We start from the raw sequence: 25,406 nt of genomic DNA, 5'->3' as shown, positions 1-25,406 counted from the left end.
CATTGCTCAGTCCTTTGTGTATAGTAGTTGGGATGTTATGTTGAAGTTTTGCAGGACATTGATGAGGCCTCTTCTGGAATATTATTCGCCCAGTTGTAGGAATGATATTATTCACCTGGTGTAGGTTCACAAAAGGTATACATACTTGTTGCCTGTGGAAGGTTTGAGTTATAATGAAAGACTGGATAGGCTGAGACTATTTTCAGATTCGAGATTGGGGTGCTGGAAAACCACATCAGGTTAGGCAGCATCCCAGGAGCAGGAGAATATTTTTTTTTCGCGCAAGTGTCATTCATCAGGCTCTTCCCCGAAACGTCGATTCTCCTGCTCCTCAAACGCTGCCTGATCTGCTGTGCTTTCCTAGCACAACACTCTCGACTCTGATCTCTCATCTGCAGTTCTCACTTTCTCCTAGTTGAGACTGTTTTCACTCTAGGTTAGGGGTTTGAACGGCGAACTGACAGAAGTTTATGTATTATTGAGATGCAAGTTTAGAGTTAACGATAGCGGCCTTTTTCCAGGATGGGGATTTCAAGACGAGATGGCATATGTTTAAGATGAAAAGAGAGAGATTTTATTTTAAAGAAGACATGTGAGGCATTTTTTTAGGGACGGTGTTTTACGTGTGCAATTAACTTGCTGAGGAAGTGATGGATGAGGGTACGTTTGCAACATTTAATGGACAATTGATTTCACACATGAATGGGAAAGTGGGAGTTTTAAAATAAATTTATTCATGCCGAGTACATCAGCTATTTCCCAGAGGACATTTAAGAGTCAACCACGATATTATCCATCTGGAGTCTCATGTGGGACAGAGCAGATGAATATAACAGTTTGCTTCCCGAACTGGCATGAGTGAATCAGATGGGATTTTCCACACAATCGATTCAGGTCATCACAACACTCTTCAATTCCAGGTGCTTATTGAATTCAAACTCCACCATCTGTCATGCCAGGACCTGAACTCTTTGTCCCCAAAATATTACCTGTTTTTTTGAATAAACAACACAGTAATAAAACTACAAGGGCATTATCACCACTCAGTGGGTACAGGAGGAGGCAGATGGGACTAGATTAGTTTGGCAGTGTGTTCAGCATGGATTGGTTGGTCTGACAGGCCTGTTTTCATGCTGTATGACTCTATGATTGACGCTATGGAACAAATAGCTGGTTGGGAGTAACAGCATCATTGACAGCATCACCAAACACCTGATGGGATATCTAATCCTGCTGGAGTCTCCGGAGGTTGGTTTGTTTAGTGATCCCTTCCCACACACGGGACTGGTGAACGGTCTCTCCCCAGTGTTACTGATTAAATGAGATTCCATTTCTGTGGTTAATTGAATCTCTTCCAGCAGTTCCCACATTGCCCTGCTTTCTCTGTGGTATCAGTGTCCTTTTTTTCTACACAGGCTGAACGATCCTTTCAAATTGTGTCCACACAGATACAAATCCTGTTTTCATGTTGTGAATGTGTTTTCATTCTTCCTCATTCACCCACAGGGTGTGAGATCAATGGTGAGGACAACATTTATTCTTTGCCCCTCGTTCGTTGCGGTCTGGCTCCACCACACACCCGGTTGTAAGCCCAGCCTTGGGTGTCTTTCTGTGGGCAGTCTACACATTCTCTGTGTGTTTGCATTTTTATTTCTCCCTCTGACCAAAGATGTGCCATTTATAGGGATCAACAATGGGAAATGCAGGCTTATGGGACAGGGAATACCGTGGGGGTCTTGTGGGATGCGCTTCGGATGTACCGTGTGGACTAGAAGGGCCGATTAGACTGCTTCCCCACGCGGTGGAGAGTCTTGAATTAAGTGTCAGCTCATGATTTTCTGGTCCTGGAGTCTCCCGTAGGTAGGACTGAGTGAAGATGGTTGAATCCCCTGCATAAGGGACGTGAATGAATGGGATTGCAGGAAATTAAAGTCATGATCTCTGTTCCTGAGGTCAGCCTTGTATTTCATGTTTTATTCGTCGAACGTAAACATCACCGTTTTCGTGTCCCAACCCCCAAGGATGACTAGTTTAAAATATCACCGCCAGCAGCACCTTCTCCAGGTTGAAGTCTTGACTGTGTGAAAGAAACTGATACTGAGCTGATGCGAGCAAATACAGCTGCCACCGCCAGTGTTGGAAACATAGATCCAAACAGTAAAATCATCTTTTAAACCCACCACTGCAAAGTTAAGGGCTCAACACGCTCCACTTGTGCCTCTCAGTTGTCTTAGAAAGATGCACCGGAAATCGCTATGATAGTATAAACGGGGAAAACCATTCCTTTGAGCTGGAGCACACTCAACCAAGGAATTTCTTGCGCCACTATACCATCACAGAATGACAAGACGCTCACCTATTGCATCAATGGAGCCAGAGAGTAACTCCGCGCACACATTCCCATCCCCATTTCCGGTTGGATCTTGGTGGCTGTGCCGGTGTTAAGCTAAAATCTATTCAAGTATACATTTCAACAATATCCTGTACTGTCCCCCGAGTCTTTGATGTTTTGTCGAAATCGATCAATCTCATTTTTGAACATTCTCATTCAAGGGATCTCCACAGCCTCCGAGGACACCGAACTGAAAGATTCAGCTCATTCTCTGTTCCCACATGTCTGTCACTGTTCGCTGAGTACTGATATTGTACATTTGCTGTTCTTCCGAACATTTCCTCTGCTAGTATACTTATTGCTGCTTGCAAGCATCGTGATCTGTGGTTAATGTGATCGTGGTTGTTGGTATTTTGCATTGTGACCACAGCAACCTCGATTTGAAACCAAATCACGGCACGAAGTGTTCTCTCCATTGTCCATTTTGTGATACATGTTAAGAAATTAATTGCTTTATCTTCAAATTCCGCTCTCTTCCATCTCTGCGTTTCATATATCAGGATTCAAACACACACGTTGTCGGAGAATTCCCTCCTTCCCACGATCATTAAACCTCCTTTCCGTCCCTCCCCCCCCATTTCTCTGAGGCAATGCCCAATCTATCACTCTCTTTCACATTCATACTGTTCTGTCTGTGCTGCTGCTGCGGTCACTGTTGTTGGGTGAACGTGCCCCAATCCCACCATCGGGACCTTCAAACAAGTCGATCCATTTAAATACCGCGGTTGTGAAATCAATCCTCAAGTAGCAGCTTTTACTGACATAGTCCAGAGACAATTGGAGCATAAGGCTCATGGAAATTACCCAGGGCAGTTTTGGTGTAAAGACATTTTATTGGAAAAGATCAGCTTTTGTGGCTTTCTGTGTTGGTCTTGTGGTAATTTCAGAGGACTGATAGTCCAGAGACTGAGGTAATAGTCTGGGTTCTCGGGCTTGAATCCCACCATGCCAGGATTGTCAAATTTGGATTCGAAAAATATCTACAAGGAAGAATCTAATGACTATTATATATCAATTGACAATTGTTGAAAAAAAATCTGTTCCATTGATGTCATTTCGGGATGGAATTTGCTATCCTTACTTGGTCTGGGCTGCATGTGAATTCAGACTCATTGCAATATGGTTGAGTCTCAACTGCCATGTGGCCAATTCGGAATGGGTAATAAATTCTGCTTCGCCAGAAGCGCCCTCATACTAATCCAGATATTTTAAAACAAATGCTCATTAGTCTCAAGCAAGAGTGTTGTGTGCACTTTTGCAAGTCACATAAGAGTAGGGATGTGATCACACTGAGAAAATTTCAGGAGATATTTACCGGGATATTGTTTGTGCTGAAGCATTGCAATTGTGAAGAAAGACAGGACAGAGTGGAGTGTTTGTCGCATTGTAAAGGAGATGGAGACAAGACATGATTGAGTTAGGGTATGGACAGGGTTGACTGAACGAGTTTCCCATTGATGGAAAGATGGATCAGCAGGGGCCAGAGACTTAAGGAGAAAGACAGAAAGGTTTGAGAAGATGAGCGAAAAAGCTTTATCAGCCAGTGGTTGGTTGGAATTTGGAATACACTGTCTGCATTTTTCAGAGCGGCAGAAACCCTTACAACTGAATAAATATTCAGATGTGAACTTTTGATGCCAAGACATATAAGGCTGTTGGGTCAGCATTCTGAAATGGGATTCAGTTCATGAGGCAGTTGTTTTTGACAAGTGTGGCCACATTTGGTTGAAGGGCCTCCTTTGACACTCTTGTCCTCGGTCGTATAATGGTTAGTGTCCCCGCCTATCACAGGGCTCAATTTTACGCTGGGGACAGTGTCAACGTTTTAAAATTGTCGCTCGTTTCTCATGTGCGGGTATTGATACCTGTCCTTCCATTCTCGATGGGGCATGTCACACGAAGGAAGTGCTGCCTGAATCAGTGTGGGAAAGGGCTGCAACTCTCACGGAGGCAGAGTGTCAGTTAACACGTGAAACACGTGACTTCTGCAAACTTCACCTTGTGACTGTGTTGGAATGAAAAGCATTTGGCAGACTTGTTCCGAATTGAAGTATTTACTAGAAGCAGGAAGCTGAGGAAGAAATAACATAAACACATTCAAATATGAGTGCAGAAACATTTCCCGCAGCACGAATGAAATTGTAAAAGACAGAGTAGTGTTTCGATACATTAAATTTGGGTTCATTTGTTTTGATCAGTTTTACCAGGGTATAAAACCATTAAAAAAACATTACAGCATTTGCTCAGTATGATGGAACATTGTCTCAGTAATTCGCACTGCTGTTCAGAGGGAGGGTTAGGTTGATTGGCAAAGTTAAATTGCCCGCTCATGTCCAGGGAGTGAATTAAGTAAGTTAGGTAATTAGCCATGAGTAACGTGGGATAAGGTTAGAAGTCACAGGACATCAGGTTACACTCCAACAGGTTTATTTGAAATCATAAGGGGAAGGGATTCCCCTTTTTCAGGTGAAATATAAGGAAATAGGGAGGGGAGCTAGGTCTGGGTGAGATACGCTTCAGAGAGTCAACACCGGCTCGATTGACTGAAATGCTCTTTCTGCACTGTAGGATTCTGTGATTCGATGAATTGATAATGACGGTGTTTACTGGGGTGTAAAGCCAGTAGAGAAGATGCTGATGGGGGTGTACTGACGATGAGATTTTATTCACTTGTCTTCTTGGAAAATTGAGAAGTTATCCCTGAACCAAGGAAGACTTAATTGTTTTTTTTTCAGGTTATGAAATGTTTGGACAGAGTAAATAGGTGGAAAATTCCCACTTTTAAGTCAGTAAACATCTAGATGTCAGGCATTCAATACCTTTGATAAAACCTTTGAAGGACAAAAAAATGATGAGAACAGAATCGCTGTCACTCCGAGAATCTGTTTTTGAAAATATTTGGAAAGGCACATTTGATGACATAAAAGGAATATATTTCACAAGGAGAGAGACAGCGTGTAGCTTGGTAAAGATGCAGAGGTGGGGTGTAGTCAGTCGGAAGTTGCCGGGAAACAATGTCTAAGTGAGTTGACTTTAAATGTAAAGAAATTACTTTAATGTGTGCAGCTGAATAAGATTCGGTTCCAGAACTCTGCATTTTGAAAGATTTGGCATAATGTTCCACTGAAAGCATTGTGAATGGAACTGAGTGGATTTTTATTTATTGTGAAGGGAAGATATTACATAATGAATAGGAAATGACCAGTTGCTTGGAGATCGACTTCCTGCTTTCATCACATGCTTTAAGGATGTGAGAACAAACACCATGATGTTTGATCCATTTAATACTCAGTGAAATCTGCCAAAGCAACGAGCAACATAACTTTTGGGTTTTCTTTTGCATTTTAACCCTCTGTTTTTCTAAGCAGTATTTTCCTTAAGCTGAAATAAATTTGCTGAGCAAATTTGAATACAACATTAATTGTTCCAATGAGATATATCTAATTCACTTCTAATTATTACAATGAACATTGTGAGGATTCAGCAAAATTAAAATGAAACGAGCAAATCAGCATTTCTTGCGATTTAATCCAATTCAGGTTCAGCCATATGAGAAAGGCCAGTGAGCGACAACATCACCTTTATTTCACTCACCATGGCTGCTTCTTCACGTGAGAGAGAAAGTGACTAAAGAAATTTTAGAGTCAAATGTAGGTGTACATATGACGGAAAATTCTTGTCCTGTTTCATTCTGTCTCAGTTCTGACTCAGAATGTATTAATGACAGCTATTCATTCTGACCAGGATGGCTATTTATTGGAATTTGCTGTTATTATAATTCTAGTGAAATCAGAAACACAATGGTGTGGATTCGATTCCGCTCTGGAACTTTCTCATCCAAGACTTTCACCATATGTAACCTGATGAGGTCACATGTCACCCCACTACAAAATGTGCAGAGGAGACCGAGAGATTATGGTGGTGGGTTATTATACCGATGTGCTCCACATTCACGGGTTCGAGTCACACTCTGGTTGCTAACTTTACCCACCACTCTAGCAGTTTTTCTTTGCACCTCACACTCTGGTATACACTGGATCGAGAAACTTGTTCTTGCCCTTCACTGCACGGGAGATTTAGCAATAATCGACACCACATTAAAGTCGAAATGAAGAGTGAGAGCAGTCATTCTATTCAATTGTAGATGAAATTGGTGTAATGAGAAGGAACGCATTTTTCTTTCTGCCCTACATTCCATCTTGTCTTTCTATAAATCTACATCGAAAGAAAGAGAAAAAAATAACAAGAGATCGGGAGCACAAGTTTATCCAGTGGGGTTGTTCATGAGTATTTTAATCTAACACTTCACACAAAGATCTGATCGGTATTTCAAACAGTCACTCGGAATTAGAACCGCAGAAAATTTCTCCAATGAAACGAACCTTTCATTCTTTCACCAATTTCTGCTGTGTGTGAATCATGCAACGATGCATCATCCAACGTGATCACTGACTGAAAGCGTGCCAACTGTATAAGATTTAGCAACTTCCTTCAGCAATCACAGCTTCTGTACACAGCCACCTGTGCTGGGCCCAGTATCATTTGTTGCCCCCAGGTCGCAGCACATTTTTTCTTCCTGAGTTTATGAGCTTTGTTCATAATCTGTCTGATCTGTTTAATAAACCTTTTCTGTCACTTCATCCCAACCCCTCACAATTCTGAACTTATGAATAAAATGAGGCGTTAGATGAAATGTTAAACCAAGTGGAAGTATGCTATTCAGCCCAAGGAGTCTGCTCAACTATTCAACGAAATCATGGTTGATCTGATTTGGAGATGCCGCTGTTGAACGAAGTAAAAAAATCACTTAACACCAGGTTAGAGTCCAGCAGGCTTACTTGAAAGCACTAGCTTTCTGAGCGATGCTCCTTCATCAGGTGATAGTCACCTGACTATCACATGATGAAGGAGCATCGCTCCGAAAGCTAATATGCTTCCAATTAAACCTGTTGGGCTATAACCTGGTGTTGTGTGATTTTTAACATAGTTGATCTGATAATCTTGAATTCCTTTCTGCTCACTTAGCTCGACAAAGTTTCATCATCTTTCTGATTAACGAACTGGCACAGTTTGAAAATACCCAACCACACATCCTCAACAGCGGTTACTGGTTAATGCCACTGTGTCTTAGATCCCTGAGCAAAGAACTTAATCCTCATTTCAGAATTAAATTGGCAATATCTAATTCTGAGATTATGACCTCTGGTGCTCTCCTCAGAGGATAGGGCAAGCCAACTGCTCGTATCTACCATGTCAAGATCTCATGAATATTGAACATTTATAATTGTTATTATGTGATTATAAAGTTCCCCACCTTCTCCTTTGTTTGAAGGAGAATAATCCCAGACTAACCAGTCATACCACGAAGTTCTACTGTATTCAGAGTTAGCAACAAGTTAGTAAGTCTGTGCTGTCCCTTACATATTATTAAGACAGGTGGAGAAATATCGGCGAGAAAACGTGTTGAAATTTCTTTCGCAGACAGGAATTGAAACTTGAAATCAGAAAGCGATTAGAATTGGATTAACCCACAGAAGGTCCAAATACAGCAAAGATATCTCTGACAAATGAAAATCTAATCATATTCGATTGACATTTAATGGTTTCAATGCAACTGAATTTCTCCGTGTAATTGTCCTGGGAGCTAGTATCTCGGAAAATTGGAACCTGACCGCCCATATAAAGAAGTTGACAACAAAAACCTGTCCGTGGGTCGACTTTGTTTGATTATTAACTCAACTCTTGTCTTCGTGAAGCCTACATCGTCCGCAACGCACAAATTAGATGTTGAACAGAACTCTGTCTATTTGCCGAGGTGCGTGTAGGTTCAATACCACTGAAGGAACTGGGCACCCTCCACGACAACACAGTCACTTAACTGCATATCGTTCAACACCTGAATATTTATTCCCTTAACTGTTAAGGCACAATTTCAGCAGAGTGCACCACATAGAAGATTCACTGGAGTAAGTCAGCCAAGCTTTGTTGACAGAACCTTCAAATGTAGATGATTGCATTGACCAGACTTGTGCTCGTTCCTTTAGTTATTTCCTAAACTGGCGGTTGCTAAAGATCGAATATCATCCACAGTTTGTGGTCAACAATAGAATATATCCAAAAACCTCTCAAACAACTGATCTCCCTGTCCCTGACTTCAGGGATCTGCGAATGCCCATTCCAAGATCTCTTTGTTCCTGTTCACCACTCAGAATCCTCACTGTTATTGTTACAACTCCCCAAATTCGCTACCACTCTTTGGTCTGGATTCAATTCCATTCACCATTTTGCCTTTCCACCTGATGGATACATCCCTGCGGTCCCTGACATTATTCATCAGAGTGAACTGCACGACTATGTATCATCAGTAAACTTCTAAATCATGACTCCTAATAAAAAAAGTTTGAATTATTTATCTACATCAGGAAACAGTGGTACTTCACTGGGAAAAAGCATCCAAACATGGTTTCTTGCTGCATGGGAAGAACAACTGCCATGTTCCAATCTCCAAGGGTTGCTAGCCCAGTATCTCGCCACTACATTTGCAGATGTCACAAAGATTGGTGGAGTAGCCAGAAAATATACAGGACTGTCAAAGAATTAAGGGGAATAGAGAGAGACAAAAGAGTTGAGCAGAGAAGTGGCAAATGCTGTTCCATCCAAGCAAATGTGAGGTAATGATTTGGGGAAGTCTAATTCCAGAGCCAAGAATACATTAAACGGAAGAGCCTCGGGTAAACTTGATGTGAAGAGAGATCTGGGAGTTCAGGTCCTTTATACCCTGAAGGTGACTGCACAGGTCGATAGTGTGGTCAAGAAGGCATATGGCATGCTTGCCTTCACCGGATAGGGCATTGAGTATAAGAGCAGGCAAGCCCTGCTAAGATTGTACAAGAGTTTGTTTCGGCCGCGTTTAGAATACTCTGTACAGTTCTGGTCGCCAAATACCAAAATTATGTGGACGTTTAGGAGAGAATGCGGAGAAGGTTTACGCAGAAGTTGCCAGGTATGGAAGATGCAAGCTCTGAAGTGAGGTTGAATAGATTACTTCTGCTTTCATTAGAAAAAAAACGAGATTGAGGGGACCTGATTGAGGTCTACAATATCATGAAGGGTACAGACAGGATGGATAGAGATAAGCTTTTTCCCAAGATGAGGGATTCAATCATGAGAGGTCATGCCTTCAATGAGAGGTGAAACTTTTAAGGGAGATAGAAATGGAAAGTATTTTACACAGAGGGTGGTAGGTGCTGGAATGCGTTTCCAGCAAAGGTAGCAGAGGCAGCATGGTAGATTCATTTCAGGTGCGCCTGGACAGATGCATGAGTAAGTGAGAAGCAGAGGGATACGAATGCTTAGAAATTAGGCAACATGTTTAGATAGTTGATTTGGACTGGCTCAGGCTCGGCAAGGAAGAATCTAATGACTATTATATATCCATTGACAATTGTTGAAAGAAAATTATGTTCCACTGATGTCATTTCTTGATGGAATTTGCTATCCTTACTTGGTCTGGCCTGCATGTGGATGAGATTGATCGATTTCGATAAAACATCAAAGACTCGGGACACAGTACAGGATAGCGTTGAAATGTATGCTTCAATAGCATTTGAGCTTAACATTGGCACAGCCGCCCATATCCAACCAGAAATGGGGATGGGAATGTGTGCGCGGAGTTACTCTCTGGCTCCAGTGATGCAATAGGTGAGCGTCCTGTCCTTCTGTGATGGTATAGAAGCGCATGAAATTCCTCGGTTGAGTGTGCTCCTGCTCAAGAGAATGGTTGTCCCCGTTTATACTATCATAGCGATTTCCGGCGCATCTTTTAAAGACAGCTGAGTGGCACAATTGGAGCGTGTTGAGCCCTTAACTTTGCAGTGATGGCTTTAAAAATGATTTTTCTATTTGGATCTGTGTTTCCGACACTGGCGGTGGCAGCGACATTTGCTCGCATCAGCTCAGTATCAGTTTCTTCCACACAGTCAAGACTTCAACCAGGAGAAGGTGGTGTTGAGGTGATATTTTAAACTAGTCATCCTTAGGGTTGGGACACGGAAGCGGTGATGTTTACGTTCGATGAATAAAACATGAAATACAAGCCTGACCTCAGGAACAGAGATCATGACTTTAATTTCCTGCAATTCCATTCATTCACGTCCCTTATGCAGGGCATTCTACCATCTTCACCCAGTCCTGCCTACGAGAGACTCCAGGACCAGAAAAACATGAGCTGACCCTTAATTCAAGAATCTCCATCGCGTCGGGAAGCAGTCTAATCGGCCCTTCCAGAACACACGGTCCATCCGAAGTTCATCCCACCAGAACCCACGGTATTCCCTGTCCCATAAGCCTACATTTACCATTGGTGATCCCTGTAACTGGCACATCTTTGGTCAGAGGGAGAAATAAAAACGCAAACACACAGAGAATGTGTGGACTGCCCACAGACAGACACCCGAGGCTGGGATCACACCCGGGTTTGTGGTGTAGCCATTCAGCAACGAACGAGGGGCGAAGAATAAATGTTGTCCTCACCAGTGAAAACCCACACCCTGTGGGTGAATGAGGAAGAATGAAAACACATTCACAACATGGAAAACGGAATTTTTATCTGTGTGGACATAATTTGAAGGATCGTTCACCCTGTGTAAAAAAAGGACACTGATACCACGGAGAAAGCAGGGCAATGTGGGAACTGCTGGAAGGGATTCAATTAATCACAGTAATTGAATCTGAAATAATCAGTAACACTGGGGAGAGACCCTTCACCACTCCCGTGTGTGGGAAGCGATGATGAGCAAAACAACCTCCGGAGACTCCAGCAGGATGACATATCCCATCAGGTGTTCGGTTATGATGTCAATGCGGCTGTTAATCCCAACCAGCTGCCTGCTCCATAGCGTCAGTCAGAGTCATACAGCATGAAAACAGGCCCGTCAGTCCAACCGATCTATGCTGAACATGCTGCCAAACTAATCTAGTCCCATCTGCCTCCTCATATACCCGCTGAGTGGTGATAATTCCCTTGTAGTTTTATTACTGTGTTGTTAATCCAAAACCCAGGTAGTATTTTGGGGACAAAGAGTTCAGGTCCTGGCATGACAGATAGTGGAGTTTGAATTCAATAAGCACCTGGAATTGAAGAGTCTCGTGATGACCTGAATAGTTGTGTGGAAAATCCCATCTGAATCACTCATGCCAGTTCGGGAAGCAAACTGTCATATTCATCTGCTCTGTCCCACATGAGACTCCAGATGGATAATATCGTGTTTGACTCTTAACTACTCTCTGGGAAATAACTGACGTACTAGGCAAAAATAAAAATATTTTGAAAATCCCACTTTCCCATTCATGTTTGTAATCAATTGTCCATTAAATGTTGCAAACGTACCCTCATCCATCATTTCCTCAGCAAGTTAATTACACACGTAAAACACCTTCCCTATAAAAATGCCGCACATGTCTTTTTTGAAAAAAAAATCTCTTTTCATCTTAAACATATGCCCTCTCGTCTTCAAATTCCCCTCCTGCGAAAAGGCCGCTATCGTTAACTCTAAACCTGTCTCTGAATAATTCATAAACTTCTGTCAGTTCGCCGTTCAAACCCCTAACCTAGAGTGAAAACAGTCTCAACTAGGAGAAAGTGAGAACTGCAGATGAGAGATCAGAGTCGAGAGTGTTGTGCTGGGAAAGCACAGCAGATCAGGCAGCGTTTGAGGAGCAGGAGAATCGACGTTTCGGGGAAGAGCCTGATGAATGACACTTGCGCGAAAAAAAAATATTCTCCTGCTCCTCGGATGCTGCCTTACCTGATGTGGTTTTCCAGCACCCCAATGTCGAATCTGAAAATAGTCTCAGCCTATCCAGTCTTTCATTATAACTCAAAACTTCCACTGGCAACAGGCGTGCATAACTTTTGTGAACCTATTCCAGCTGAATAATATCATTCCCACAACTGGGCGACCAGAACTGGACATAATATTCCAGAAGAGGCCTCATCAATGTCCTGCAAAACTTCAACGTAACGTCCCAACTGCTATACATAAAGGACTGAGCAATGAAGGGAAGTAGGTTAAATGCCTTTGAACCATCTTGTCTGTTGGTGATGCAAACTACAAGGAATATTGCACCTGCACCCGTAGCTTCAGTGTTCTCCAACATACGCAAAGCCCTACTCTTGTTGTTGTACCAAATTGCAATACCTTCCATTTATCCAGATTGAACTCCATGTTACATTTTTCAGTCCAACGACTCATTGGAGTAAGATCCTTTTGAGACTTCGATAATCTTCCTCAATCTGTCTACAATTCTGGTGTCGCCTGCAAACCTACAAAGCATGCCTGCAGTGAGTTCCACTGTTTTCTCATATAGACCAATGATTCATATTTACCTGTAGTGGTCGTAATTTAGCAGTGTGCAGATCATACAACAGTTAGTTATGCAATTAACCATGAGGAAGACAGCCGCAGACTGCAGGGAGATATCAAACAATTGGAAATGAAAATGGTGAAAGCAATTCATTCCCCGCAAGTTGGTGATAGTAAAGCAAGTTCAAACTTCAAACCAGCAGCCCATGCTCCAGTTGTGGCACTCAGCTTCTCAGCAAGATGCACTTAGATTGCTATAAACGGGAAATAAAAACTTCCATTCTGCCCCGCCTTTGACCAGGAGCACTCCCAACCTCGGAATTGCTTGCGCCTCTAAACCGTCAAAGAAATACCGTGCATTCACCAGTTGTGTCACTGGAGCTCTCGAGCATCTATGCGACCTCATTCACATCCCAACTTCCAGTTGGATCTTCGCGACAGCGCCACTCAATTCCTCTGATTCTGGGGCTCGGAATTGGGACTATGTGGCAGCAGTGGTTACTGCCTTGTGGGGGGAAACTGGTGAAGTAGACGATGATAAACTGCATTACTATTGAAGTTTACATTTCAACTAAAACTGCACTGTCCTCGGAGTTTTTGATATTTTGGAGAAATCTATTTATCTCAGCCGTCAACATATTAATGATGGAATCACCACAGACACTGGGGGAACTGATATTAAATGGTCTGCCCATTCTGACCTCCCACATATCTGCGACTGTTCGCTTAGCATTGATATTGTGCATTTGGTGCGCTGCCTATCATTTCCTATGATACAGTACTTATTATGCACTGTCAGTTTGCTCGTTCGTGGAATGCTGTGATCGTATAGTGGTTAGTATTCTGCGTTGTGGCCGCAGCAATCTCGGAATTGCTCTATCTGCCCCACTTTTTGTGAAACACAAAGGAATCAGTTGTTTTAACATGGTAATTTTCTCCAAGGTGATGTCTTTTCCCTTCAAATTCTGCTCGCTCACATCTCTGTGTTTCATATGTCAGAATTCAAATCCACCCGTCCCCAGAGATTTCTCTGCCACCTTCGATCACTAACTAAACTTTCCGTCCCACACTCCCATTTAGAGATGCCGGTGTTGGACTATCGTGTACAAAGTAAAAAATCACACAACACCAGGTTAGACTCTAAGAGGATTACCTGAGCAGTAGTTTTCGGAGCACTGCTCTTTCATTTCCTATTTCATTAAGGCACTGGAGAATCTAACACTGACTCTCACATTGATACCGTTCAGTCTGTGCTGCTGCAGTCACTGTTGCTGGGTGAACGTGCCCCAACCCCACCATCGGGACCTGCAGACCAGTTGATCCATTTGCTTACCGTTGTTGTGAGCACAATCCTCAGGTAGCAGCTTTTACTGATATGGACTTGCGATTATTGGGGGTCAAGCTCAGAAAGATGACGCAGGACAATATTGAGGAGAAGCGAAATCATTTGGAAAGATTAGTTTCACGGGTTTTCTGCAATGGCCGAGCGCTATTACCATTGGACTGTTAATTCAGACAGCAAGCAAATGAACCAGGGACCCGGGTTTGACTCCAACCATGCCAGATGTTAGAATTGAGATTCGATAAATATCTGGAATTACGAATCTAATAACACTTATAAATCCATGGTCAATTGTTGAAAAAACAAAACCATCGGGTTCACTGACGTCCTTTGAGGAAGGAACCTGCCATTCTTACCTGGTCGGTCCTCCATGAGACTCCAGACTCACTGCAATATGGTTGAGTGTCAACTGCCCGCCAGCGACGCCCTCATACTGTAACAGAATAGAAAAAGAAATTCTTACGGCTCTAGCTAGAGTACTGTGTGCAGTTCTGCAATTCACCGTATAGCAATAATGTGTTCGCACTGGGAACGTTGCAGGACAGATTCACAGGGATATTGTCTGGGCTGAAGAGTTTCAGTTATGAGGAGAGATTGGACAGTCTGGGGCTATTTGTCGCCGAGAATAGGAGTTTGGAGAAGACATGAATGAGATGTACAAAATAATGAGGGATATGGATAGGATAGACTGAAAGAAGCGTTTGTTATTGATGGAAGGATCGAACACTGGGGCCAAGAGATTTCGGGAAAAGGCAGTAAGCTTTGAGTAGATTTGTGGAAACCTTCAAAGCTCAACAGCTGTACTGACTCGAAGGACAAGGTAGGAAAATGTAATGATACGCCACCATTTGCACGTTCCCCTCCAAGGCCCATAGCACTCTGACTTGGAAAGGCATCAGTGATAAACTCATTGGTGAAACGGTCTTGATGGGCAAAGTTGCATACTTCAGCCTTCCATGTTTTATCTGACAATTTAAAAAATATTGTTTATGCGGAAATCAGACTTGTGCTCAGTCCTTTAGCTGATCCCTACACTGATAATTGCTAAAGTTCTACTATCATCCACAGACTGTGGTCAACAATGGAAAATATCCGAAAACTCTCTCAGTCAAATGATACCCAACAAGATTAGAATGGCGCTGGACAAGTACAGCAGGTCCAGCAGCATCTGAGGAGCACGGAAAATGAACGTTCCAGGCAAAAGCCCTTCATCAGGAAGGAGATTGGGAGCATATTGCATGAAAAGATAAATGGGAGTGGGTCCGGGCTGGGGAGAAGGTAGCTGAGAGTGCTGTAAGTGGAGGAAGGTGGGGTGGGGGGGGGGGGGTGAACATGAGAAGAAGGTGGAGTGGATAGGTGAGACTGAATATACACAGGTGCAATAGGTCAAGCGGACGGTGATGAAATGGAAGGTGGGAACTGGGGTAAGGTGGGGGAGGGGAAATGAGGAATCTGGTGAAGTCCCAATTGATGCCATGGGGTTGAAGGGTCCAGAGGAGGAAGATGAGGCTTTCTTCCTCCTAGCATCGGGTGGTAAGGACTAATATTCCTGTTGTGCATCTGCTACTCGACCTAACATCTCCTCTGTCACTGTCATTATTGCTGTTTTTAAACGTGTGTCTCTGCATGACTCAGTGATGGTTTGAATGTTAAAATATTCTCTATTGTGGCCGCAGTAAGCTCGTTCGAATCCGAGTAACTGCATTTTACTCCTTGTGACTCATGCTGAAGAAACACAGAAATGAATTAGTTGATTTTACATGAAAGCATTCTCAGAGATTGTGATTTTTTTCCATCAAAGCACCCTCTCTCACACATCTCTGCGAGTCATATATCAGGATTGATACTCACCCATGTTTGGAGAATTACTTCCCTCCCGCAATCACTTACCTCCTTTATGGTCCCCCTCCCATTTCCTTTGCAATCACTTTCACATTCATATCGTTCAGCCTGTGCTGCTGTGCTCACTGTTGCTGGTTGACCATGCCCATCGGGACCTTTAAACCAGTTGATCAATTTGGATCCCGCGGTTGTGAGATCAATCCTCATTCACAGCTTTTACTGACATGGACCAGCGATTATTGAAAAAATAAGGCTCAGGAAAAGTGCACAGGGCAGCATTGAGAAAAAATAAACTTTATTCAAAAAACACCACTTTCTGTGGAGTTTCGCATCATTTATTTCACTTGTTCATCCAGCTCTAGAGACACTATTGTGTGTAGGTATGCAAGTCACATTATAGCAGGGATGTGACAGCACTGGAAACGATGCACGGAAGTTTTGCCAGGACATTGTCTGGGCTGAAGAAGAGAGATTGGACAAACTGGAGTTGTTTTTCATAGAGCAGAGGAGATTGGGCGGGGGTGGGTATGATTAAGATATACAAAATGCTGAGGGACATGGATAGAGAAATTGAAATACATTTTTCACTTTGACGGAGATTTCGATCACGGGGGGCCTTCGATTTAAAGTCAGAGGCGGAAAGATTAGAGTGAATGTGTGGAAAAAAACGTTTTCAAATAGTGAGTGGTTGAAATCTGGAACACAGTGTACGCAAGACTCGGAGAGGCAGAAATCCCCATAATTTTCCGAAGTATTCAGATGTGAATTTGTGTTGCCAAGACATACAAGGCTATGGGTCAAGTGATTTTTAAAAAAAAGTCAGGATAGTTACGAGATTGTTATTGAGCAATACAGATACTCCGTTCTAAGTACGGGTTATAAATAACTGTCCTTCCATTCTCGAAGGGACATGTCACAGGAAGAGCTGTGCTGTCTGAATCAGTGTGGGGGAGTACGACTGCTCCCGGGGAGATAGACTGACAGTGATAATGTAAACACGCGAGATCTGTAAGCTGTACCTTGCGTCAGTTTTCGAATGAAAATCATTTGGTAGTTTTGCTCTGTAGTGAGATGTTTACTTATAGCAGGAAGCTCAGGAAGATATACATTTTACTGCCCTATCCCCACTGGCCCATACCACTGAATACCGGCACTATGCAGAACAATTTCTCGCAGTACACCCTTATCCAATCCTGCTTGAAACCCAGCACTTCCTCATTATGGCACCATTCCACGAAATCCCAGAAGGTGTAATGCTGCTCGTTTGCGATGTCTCTCCTCACTGTGTAAGGTTTCAGTGATTTATCTGCCCAACACACAATTTAGCAAACTGTATTTCCTGCTCACAATGTGATCTCGGCTCGGCTGGGGAGAGAAAAACAGAGCAGGTGACAAACGCTTGTACACCTACGTTCTGTCTGTAAGCACAAAAAAGAAGATGAACTTCCAGGTTCCTGTCACTGCAACATCCCACTGTGTTCCCATGCCTCCATTTCAGTTTGTTCTGCTGCAGAGCTCTTGCATAGCACAGCGCGAGCTGGAAGAGCGGCAACGTATGTCCTAATGAGAGACCGTGCAATCTTCAGTATCCAACATCGAGTTCAATCATTTTATACACAAGCTTATACACATCAGGTGCAGTGTGCCTGAGCGACAGGACTCGTTGCAGTAACATCCCATGCTGATTCAGACAGCACAGTCCTCGCTGTGACTTCGAGAAGGAAACAGATACTGATCCCCTTGACTGGGAGATATTGTCTCTTTCCCAGCAGTTCTGAACTTGTCTATCTGTCTCAGATGGCATTATTTGCACCAGGTTCGCAAAAATAGATGAGCTCTTGTGCATGCCCGATCTCCCTTTTCCACACCTTTTCAGAATTTCCATACATCGCACTCCTTCTAACCCCTCACGTGCTGCAGAAGCACGTGGTTGATAGGGAACTGGAGATCGCGTTCACGTTTCTCTACTACGACACTGATTGCCAATAGAAGATGGGCTCGTCCAGCTGCCAAACATGAGAGCCCGCTCGCGGGGGAAGTGGCTAGCACAGCCTCCGGGAACTGGGAGTCAGAATGGCAAGGAGCTGTTGTTAAAATTCAATGCTGCCTTCACTGCGAAACAACAGAAAAAGCCTTTTTATTAAACAAAGAGACTCACCTGATTTATGGATCATGCTTCTGCTGCGGTCTGGCTTGTTGGTCTTGGGTGTGATATCGCCTCGGGTGGGTGATGTAAGTGCGAGAAGTTACACTTGGGCCCTGGAGTTTTGATTCCATTTTTGACTCAGAAAGTATAATTTTCATGATATCGAGGTCATACCAAGGTACCGAAGCTTAAAGACACACAACATCAGCTTCTTGTAGGCCGTACTCGACGGAGAAATGGATTCTCTAACTTCAAAGGATGCTGATCCTGTTCATGTTGATTTTGCCGAGTGCACGTCCTGTGCGGAGGAACCTGAAGCCTTGATCTTTCCAAACTGTTGTTTTTCTCATGCTGTGATCTGCATGCCCTTGGTTGCTATGATCTGCCTTTACCAATCGCAAACGAAGGTTTTCGCTGCACTCAGATTCATGTGACAATCAATCAATCAAGTAAACTCAGTCGATCGAACAACACAGACATTTCCTTATTATTTGGTGCCAGCACAGCGAAGGTGGGCTGCATCGCCTCACTTTGCACTGGGACATATTTTGTGATTCTGAGTGAGATCACAACAGAATGTGAGAAATTAATCACTGGTTATATTGACACAGCCAAAATACACCTACGCCACAGATTATCACACACTAATAGTGAAGCCCTTTTGAAATCATCCTCTGAGGTACGTGCCACACGCCAGATGAAAAGCTGAAGACGGTGTGGCTCTGCTATGGTCAGCGCTAACAGAGGGTCCCAGCGGGAGCATATTGGGCTCATAACCGTGAAATTATTGGATTGTAAACATCCTCTGCTCTTTGAAAATTCCACGTTTCAGTGTGTGTAATGCCCCCGCCATTGTTTCGCGATAACAGAGGTTTATTCTACATAATGCGTGTTGTTTTACTTTCCACTTCCTTTTACTAAATGTATCGGAAATGAATATCACTACTGGTACACCCGCGAAATATACACAGGTGAGGAAACACACTTGTGAATATCTGGAAGCTCTTTTCCTGTTCTCTGTTGTTCTGCTCTGATCTGATTCGCAAAATCATTTGCCAGAGCTGGGAATGAACTGGTGATGGTGAGATATATCAGTTGTAGAGTGCTCTATGAGCATGACGCCCTGCACGTTTTCCCCACGATGTTTCACACAGCAGTGTCTTCCCGTGAAATGAAAACCGTGAGTGACAATTAGATTAATGTGTTGGAGACAGCATTACAATATAGACACGGGTCCCCATTATTAGGACATACATCACCAACTATGAATAACCACAGAGATATACAAGCGACAGAGAATCGCCATGGACTCGATGGGCTGAACAGCTTCTGTCGGCACGTGAGTGACGCCACACGTTGATGCTGCCACTCTTCCTGTCTCTGGGACAGAGTGGCTGATGATGAAACAAAGTCTCATTGTTAACCCTCCCTTCCGCGTTAGACTGTCTGCAGCCCCGCAGCTCAGGGCCGTGGGGATGGCTCTCAGTGAGTGAGGGTTTCACTCGGATTGTCTTCATCTGGGACAGTTGGGGCTCAGCTGTTAACTGCTGCGCGATTGCAACAAAGAAGCCGATGTCACTGTTACAAAAGCATTTCTGATGGATTGCTGTGTGAAGATGGATTCTGAACAGCAAACAGACTGCACAAAGATGACCTCACAAAAATTTACCTGAGGGTAGAGAATCCGCAGTACATTTCTGTCTTTCCCACCAGCTCAACATCTTCACTGCTGTCTCAGATAAATGATACTTGGAGGAAGTTCCCAATCAAACTTGCTGATTTCCAGCACTTGATAGAACTGGCTGTGCCGATGAGAGTGATCTTTAGAGCATATCCGCGTTTGCCTCCCCTCACACTGCTTGCAGGTGGAGGGAAATAGCTGAATATTCTGCCGAGGGAGACAACTTTGTCCAAGTGGAAGAGATAAACAGCACCGGCCCACGAACAAGGAGATGGAATGAGAAGGCGATATTCTCGAAACACTTTGGTGCTGAGAAATCCGAGAGCACAGTGGGATGTAATTGTACCTGAGCGACTCTCAGCTGCTTTGGTGTTGGAAACGTAAGAGTGTCTCGGGCATGATCTTCGCTTAGCAGCTTGTGTTAATACTGGCATGGGAGAATGTCTGACTTCAAGTTGCCATCGAGCCTTGGTTGTTTGATTTCACTTTTGCCCGGTCGTCCGACCAACTATTTGATAAAATAATGAAAATCATTAAGTTGCACCCCTTTAAATACCGTTGAGGTTTGGGGTCAGAAGTGTCATTTTGGTGGGCATGGCACAGTACCACATGTGGGGAAAGTGAAACAAGTGTTAGGGGATGTTCACACACAGAATCCCACACTGAATAAATCAACCATCTGGATATTAGCACAGTTCTGGGTATGAAAATTTAGGGAGTGTGGGCGTGAAATGCTTGGAAACAGCGCTGAACAGGTTGATGGGAATGGTGTGGTATATGAGAAATGTCAACAATAAAGGTAATTTGGAAAGTTGGGACAGTTCTCCTTGGAGAGCAGGAGGCGGAAAACTGGCCTTTTTAAACCTTTCCAAGACATGAATGGGTTAGGCAGAGGAAATAAGGAAGGGAGAATGCTCCCCACGCCTGAAGGGATCGAGAACGAGTCGGCAGAGTTTTAAAGTCATTAGTAATAGAAGAATAATGTACATGAGGAGAAATGTTTTCACACAGGGAGTGGTAAGGGACTGTAAACCACTGCCTGACATTGACAAAGACGCAGTTTCAATCGAGTTATTTAAAAACTAATTCGATGTTTATGTTAAAAGTAAAAGTGTGCAGAGTTTCAGTGAGAAGGCAAGAGAATGATACCAAAAGAACAACACATTTATCGCTGTGGACAGCCAGCACAGCCAAGGTGGTTTGTGACACATTTGTGATTCTGAGTGGAATCACAGTTCGACCAACAGAATGTAGGGAGTTAGACCACAGTGATATTGGCAAAGCCGGGACACATCTACACAATTGAATCTTAGCGAGCACGTACATGTCACAGGGAGGATGACGCTGTCTGAAAATCCTGCAGGCTGTCCTGCGGTTCAGACACAACACACTTCACTATTGCAGGGTCGCCAAGCAGCCTAAGCTGTTGGATTAGGTTCCGGTTAGGCAGGCGGTGTAGGTACGAATCCATTAATTACAATTTCTGCATCAGCTGAAGTGTGTTAAAGTGACGTGGGCAAAGCCAAAAAAAAAAGCAGAACAGCAGGTCCGCATCTTTGAGAGTTGCCTGCAGCGTAGGAGACTGAAGACTCTCTCAAAGGGGTCAATGTCCGTGCTGTCATGACATGATCGCCTCCCACACTATAAATCATAGGCTCAAGCAGCTCTACTGCTGCTTTAGGTTCCAGGCAAGTTGAGTTTTTACTGGAACCAAATGGAGACTGTTATTTCATTGCTGTTGTGGAACAAAGTCCTGCGGTGACTCTACTCGTCGTTATTTGATGTTCTGGTGCATGGGATAATAATTGTGATGTCATATGTTCTTAAATTTCTCTCATTTCCTTTATTTCCTTCCTGGAGACATCGGAAGGGAAAGGTAATCTAATCGAGACTGTGATTGGTGAAATTCACTTTTCAATGGTCCATTCTTATTATGTTCTTTCTTTCTCTCCATTCAGCACTTTCTGGGAAGTGGTGGTGCACGAAGGTTCCAGTATGTTTGGAAGAGTAGTTTGGGATTGCCCTGTACTTTAGTTGTGAGATTATTTTATGGCTCATGCCCCCAGAGTGTCTCACCTTTAGCATTCATGCTTCGCTGTGTCTGAAAATGCATTTGGTTTGCCAGTTTTGTTTGTGTTCCATGTTCAATACTTTCTGGTTCGCGATTCGCTCAATATATTACGAGTTACTAGGGTTTCTGAAGTAACTTCCAACAGCAAAAATCTTCAACTGAGGATCTGGGAGTATTACACATAGTATGGTCAGTCTAGGTAAAAGTCAGGAAGTCTTTCGGTTCTGCAGTGTTTTGCAATACTACCTTTCCCGTGAGCCGTCGAACAGACTAAACGATTGCGCCACAGCGAGCGATGGCAAGCAAGGAAAATTGGGCATTGTTTGGGAACAAGAATTCTTTGGAGGGAATACAAAACAAGGGAGTGAGGATGAATAAGATTTCTGCGAGGGAACTTGAATTAGGAGCGGCCGAGAATGGATGTTCTGAGAGAAAATGGGAAACAGGAGGCGGAGTGAATGAGAAACACTGTTGGCAGGATGGGAGATCTGAGGCTGAATGGAAAATATAGGTGAGTGGGAATAGGAATTCTGAATAGGAATGGGATACAGGGGAGTGGGATGAAATAGAAATTCTGAGAGGTAATTGGAAATGGCAGTGGCAGAGAATGTGAATTCTGAAGGAGAATTGGAATTAAAATGTGGGAAAATATAGGAATTCTGTGAAGGCATGGGAAATATGTGTGGGCGCGGTGGATGAGCAATGGGAACAGGGTCTGGGTTGGCTGGTCTTCGGGGGGGGTTGATGTGGACACAAAAGGCTAAAAGGCCTGCTTCGATATTTTCCCGAATCTCTGATTCTCGATCTCTGCTCCAGCTCCAATTTTCCAGTGCAGAAACCTCGTCAATGCCTTTCTTACTTCCAGATTTGACGACTGTAATTATACGACGTGTTCTATTCCAGAAAGCCGGTTTGTGAAGGATAGAACGAATCATTGCACCACTTATGTTGATGTACATGATTATACATTGAAGGCAAGCGATTTGTATTCCTTTAATGAGAATTTGAGAATCAGTTTTTGAGAATTTCAATTTTAATTGCTCCATTAATGGAAGAGCCTTCAGTTACTAGGACAGTGACCTCTTTAATTCCCTCCCTGAACTTTGCTTCTGTCTATGTCGCTTTCCTCCTTCAATACACTCAAACTGTATGAAATATTTCACATCTGGCCTTGGATCTCTATGAGGCTCAGTAATATGTTTTATTCTACTTCCGTGTTGCTACTTGGTTTGTTTTATCACATGAAAAAATTGTTGGAAATGCATGTTTTTAAAAATAGATCAGGAAGAAAAGAGGTGACTGCGAAAGAAACCGATTATAGTAAATTTCAAAAGTGATGAGAATGCTTGAAAAATCGCAACATTAAGATATGATAGGTGTGTACAAGCACTTCTTTAAAAAAAACACTATTTGAAAGGTATCATCCATGAGATTAATTAGCATGAAATATAAGGCAGGGATGGCAACCTGGATTTAAACAGAAGGGTGGAAATTTGAAAAGGGACTTGGGGAAGTTCCAGAGTGGTTCATGTAAGTAGTAGTTCTGGTAGGGGTTCCTTCTCAGGGCACTTTTCTTTACGGTGTTAATTTCATAATTTGATGATGTGCCAAGCATGTGGTGTTGAAAATCAGAATATTGTAAAATAAGAAGAACGATTAGTGTTTTGGAAAAGTTAAGGAAGCTCTAATGACCTGTAAGGAGAAGAAGCAGGAAAAGTTTATAGATGATAGGGAGAATTGTGTTGGCGGGTGCGTGTGTAGCAGTATTTTTCTTTACATTTTAGATGAAAATTACCAGTAGCAATTGTAATTTGAGTGGGAGCAGGCTTGCTGCTTTGTAACAGTAGGTTCATAGGGCAATAAAAGCTTTAACTCAAAAGCTGTGCTTTTTAATATGGAGCGAATAGAATTCAAGAACTTAGGAAGTGAGATTGTTCAAACCCCCACCCCACATAATTCTGGATGGCCTAGTGGTGGTGTTACTAATCCACCTAATCCCACATCTTTGGACTGTGGGAAGAAACTGGAGCACCCAAAGGAACAGGGGAAATGTGCAAACCCCACACACAATTGCTCAAGAGAGGAACTGAACCCTGATACATAGGGCTGTAAGGTAGCAGTGCTAATCACTGAGCCACCATGACACCCAGGGGTACGTTTAAAATCAATCTCCTTTCTTATCAGCCCTTCTTCCTTTTTCATAACTTTGGAAAATAATGTGAGACTGGAATTAATGTTTGCTTTCTTCTCTGGTGTTTCAGTTTCCTTCCTCAAAAGTCCCTGAAAGTACATCAAAGCCAGATGGCCAGTTAATCAGCCCCAGAGTGTGTGCGCATGGCAGACCTATTCTTACATCCCACCAAGCATTTGACAGCTGTTGTGATCAACCTGTTTCTGTGACACAGTCAGAAAGGACATTTCAAACATGACCAAGATTCATTGACGTTTCCTCAAGTCATTTGGTGTGCTTCGAAATTCAAACACAATGTGCATTTATGATTACAATAGCATGGCTGAGAATATAGCACAACACTGATGTATGGTGATCCTGGAGCCTTTTGTTTTGTGTGAAAGTGAGAATAGCACCTGATTTGGGCTTGCTGTAGGATTCAGTAAGGGAGTTTTGTTATAATTTACTTGTGGGTTGTGGGCATTACTAGGTGTCCAGTATTTATTTTCCATCCATAATTGTCCACTGAGCAGTTAAGTATGAGTCAACCACATTGCTGTTGGTCTGGAGTCACATGGAGGGCACACCAGGTCAGGATGGCAGTTTCCTTCCCTGAAGAACATTAGTGAATCAGATTTTTTTTATCTGACAATCGACAATGGATTCATGGTTTTCATTAGACTCTTAATTCCAGATTTTTTTTATTTTATTGAATTCGAACTCGACCACCTTGCGTGGTGGGATGATGACATGAGTTCTGTCACAGAAGATTTTTCCTCTCGTCTTGCTTATTACTGTATTGTCAGCACCATTGAGTCCGACAGCTCAGAGTAAGTCAGCATAGGTGTGCTAGATTGTCTATTAACATCCAATTATGTCAATTTCCCTTGGAATCTCTTGAGTGAAAACAATAAGAGCTGAATACTGATACAAGACTGATTTCAATGGTCTGTAACATCGTTCATGTCGCATCTCTGTTAAAATTGGAGAAAGAATCGGACCAGCTTTTCAATAAAAATGCATACAACTGAATTATTCAACAAAGAAAAATCAGCTCAAAATATTTCTGACTCTCCAGCTGTGTCCCTTTGCCACTCCAGACTCCCATTTGCTATCCTCAGCTGGACCTAACCCTTTATATCTCAGCAGCGTATTCCAGCCTCGAGTGAACCCAGCATTTACTGACCACAAACCTGTCTCTGTAAAGTTACATGTATCCTGCTTCATCATCCATAACTCTCACCAACAGTCTTGATAATTCCATTCTCTGCTAGTCAGATGTTTCTTCTTCAATTCCATAAATGTGAGCACTTCCAAAAGTCTGCTGCCTGTATTCTGGAAAGAGCTCTGATAGTGAAAACTATCCGCCTGTCCTCATTGACTTTTGCCTCCTAATCT

The sequence above is a fragment of the Chiloscyllium punctatum genome, chromosome 23 (assembly GCF_047496795.1).
Source record: "Chiloscyllium punctatum isolate Juve2018m chromosome 23, sChiPun1.3, whole genome shotgun sequence".
NCBI lineage: Eukaryota > Metazoa > Chordata > Chondrichthyes > Orectolobiformes > Hemiscylliidae > Chiloscyllium > Chiloscyllium punctatum.
Note: the sequence above shows the minus strand (reverse complement) of the source record.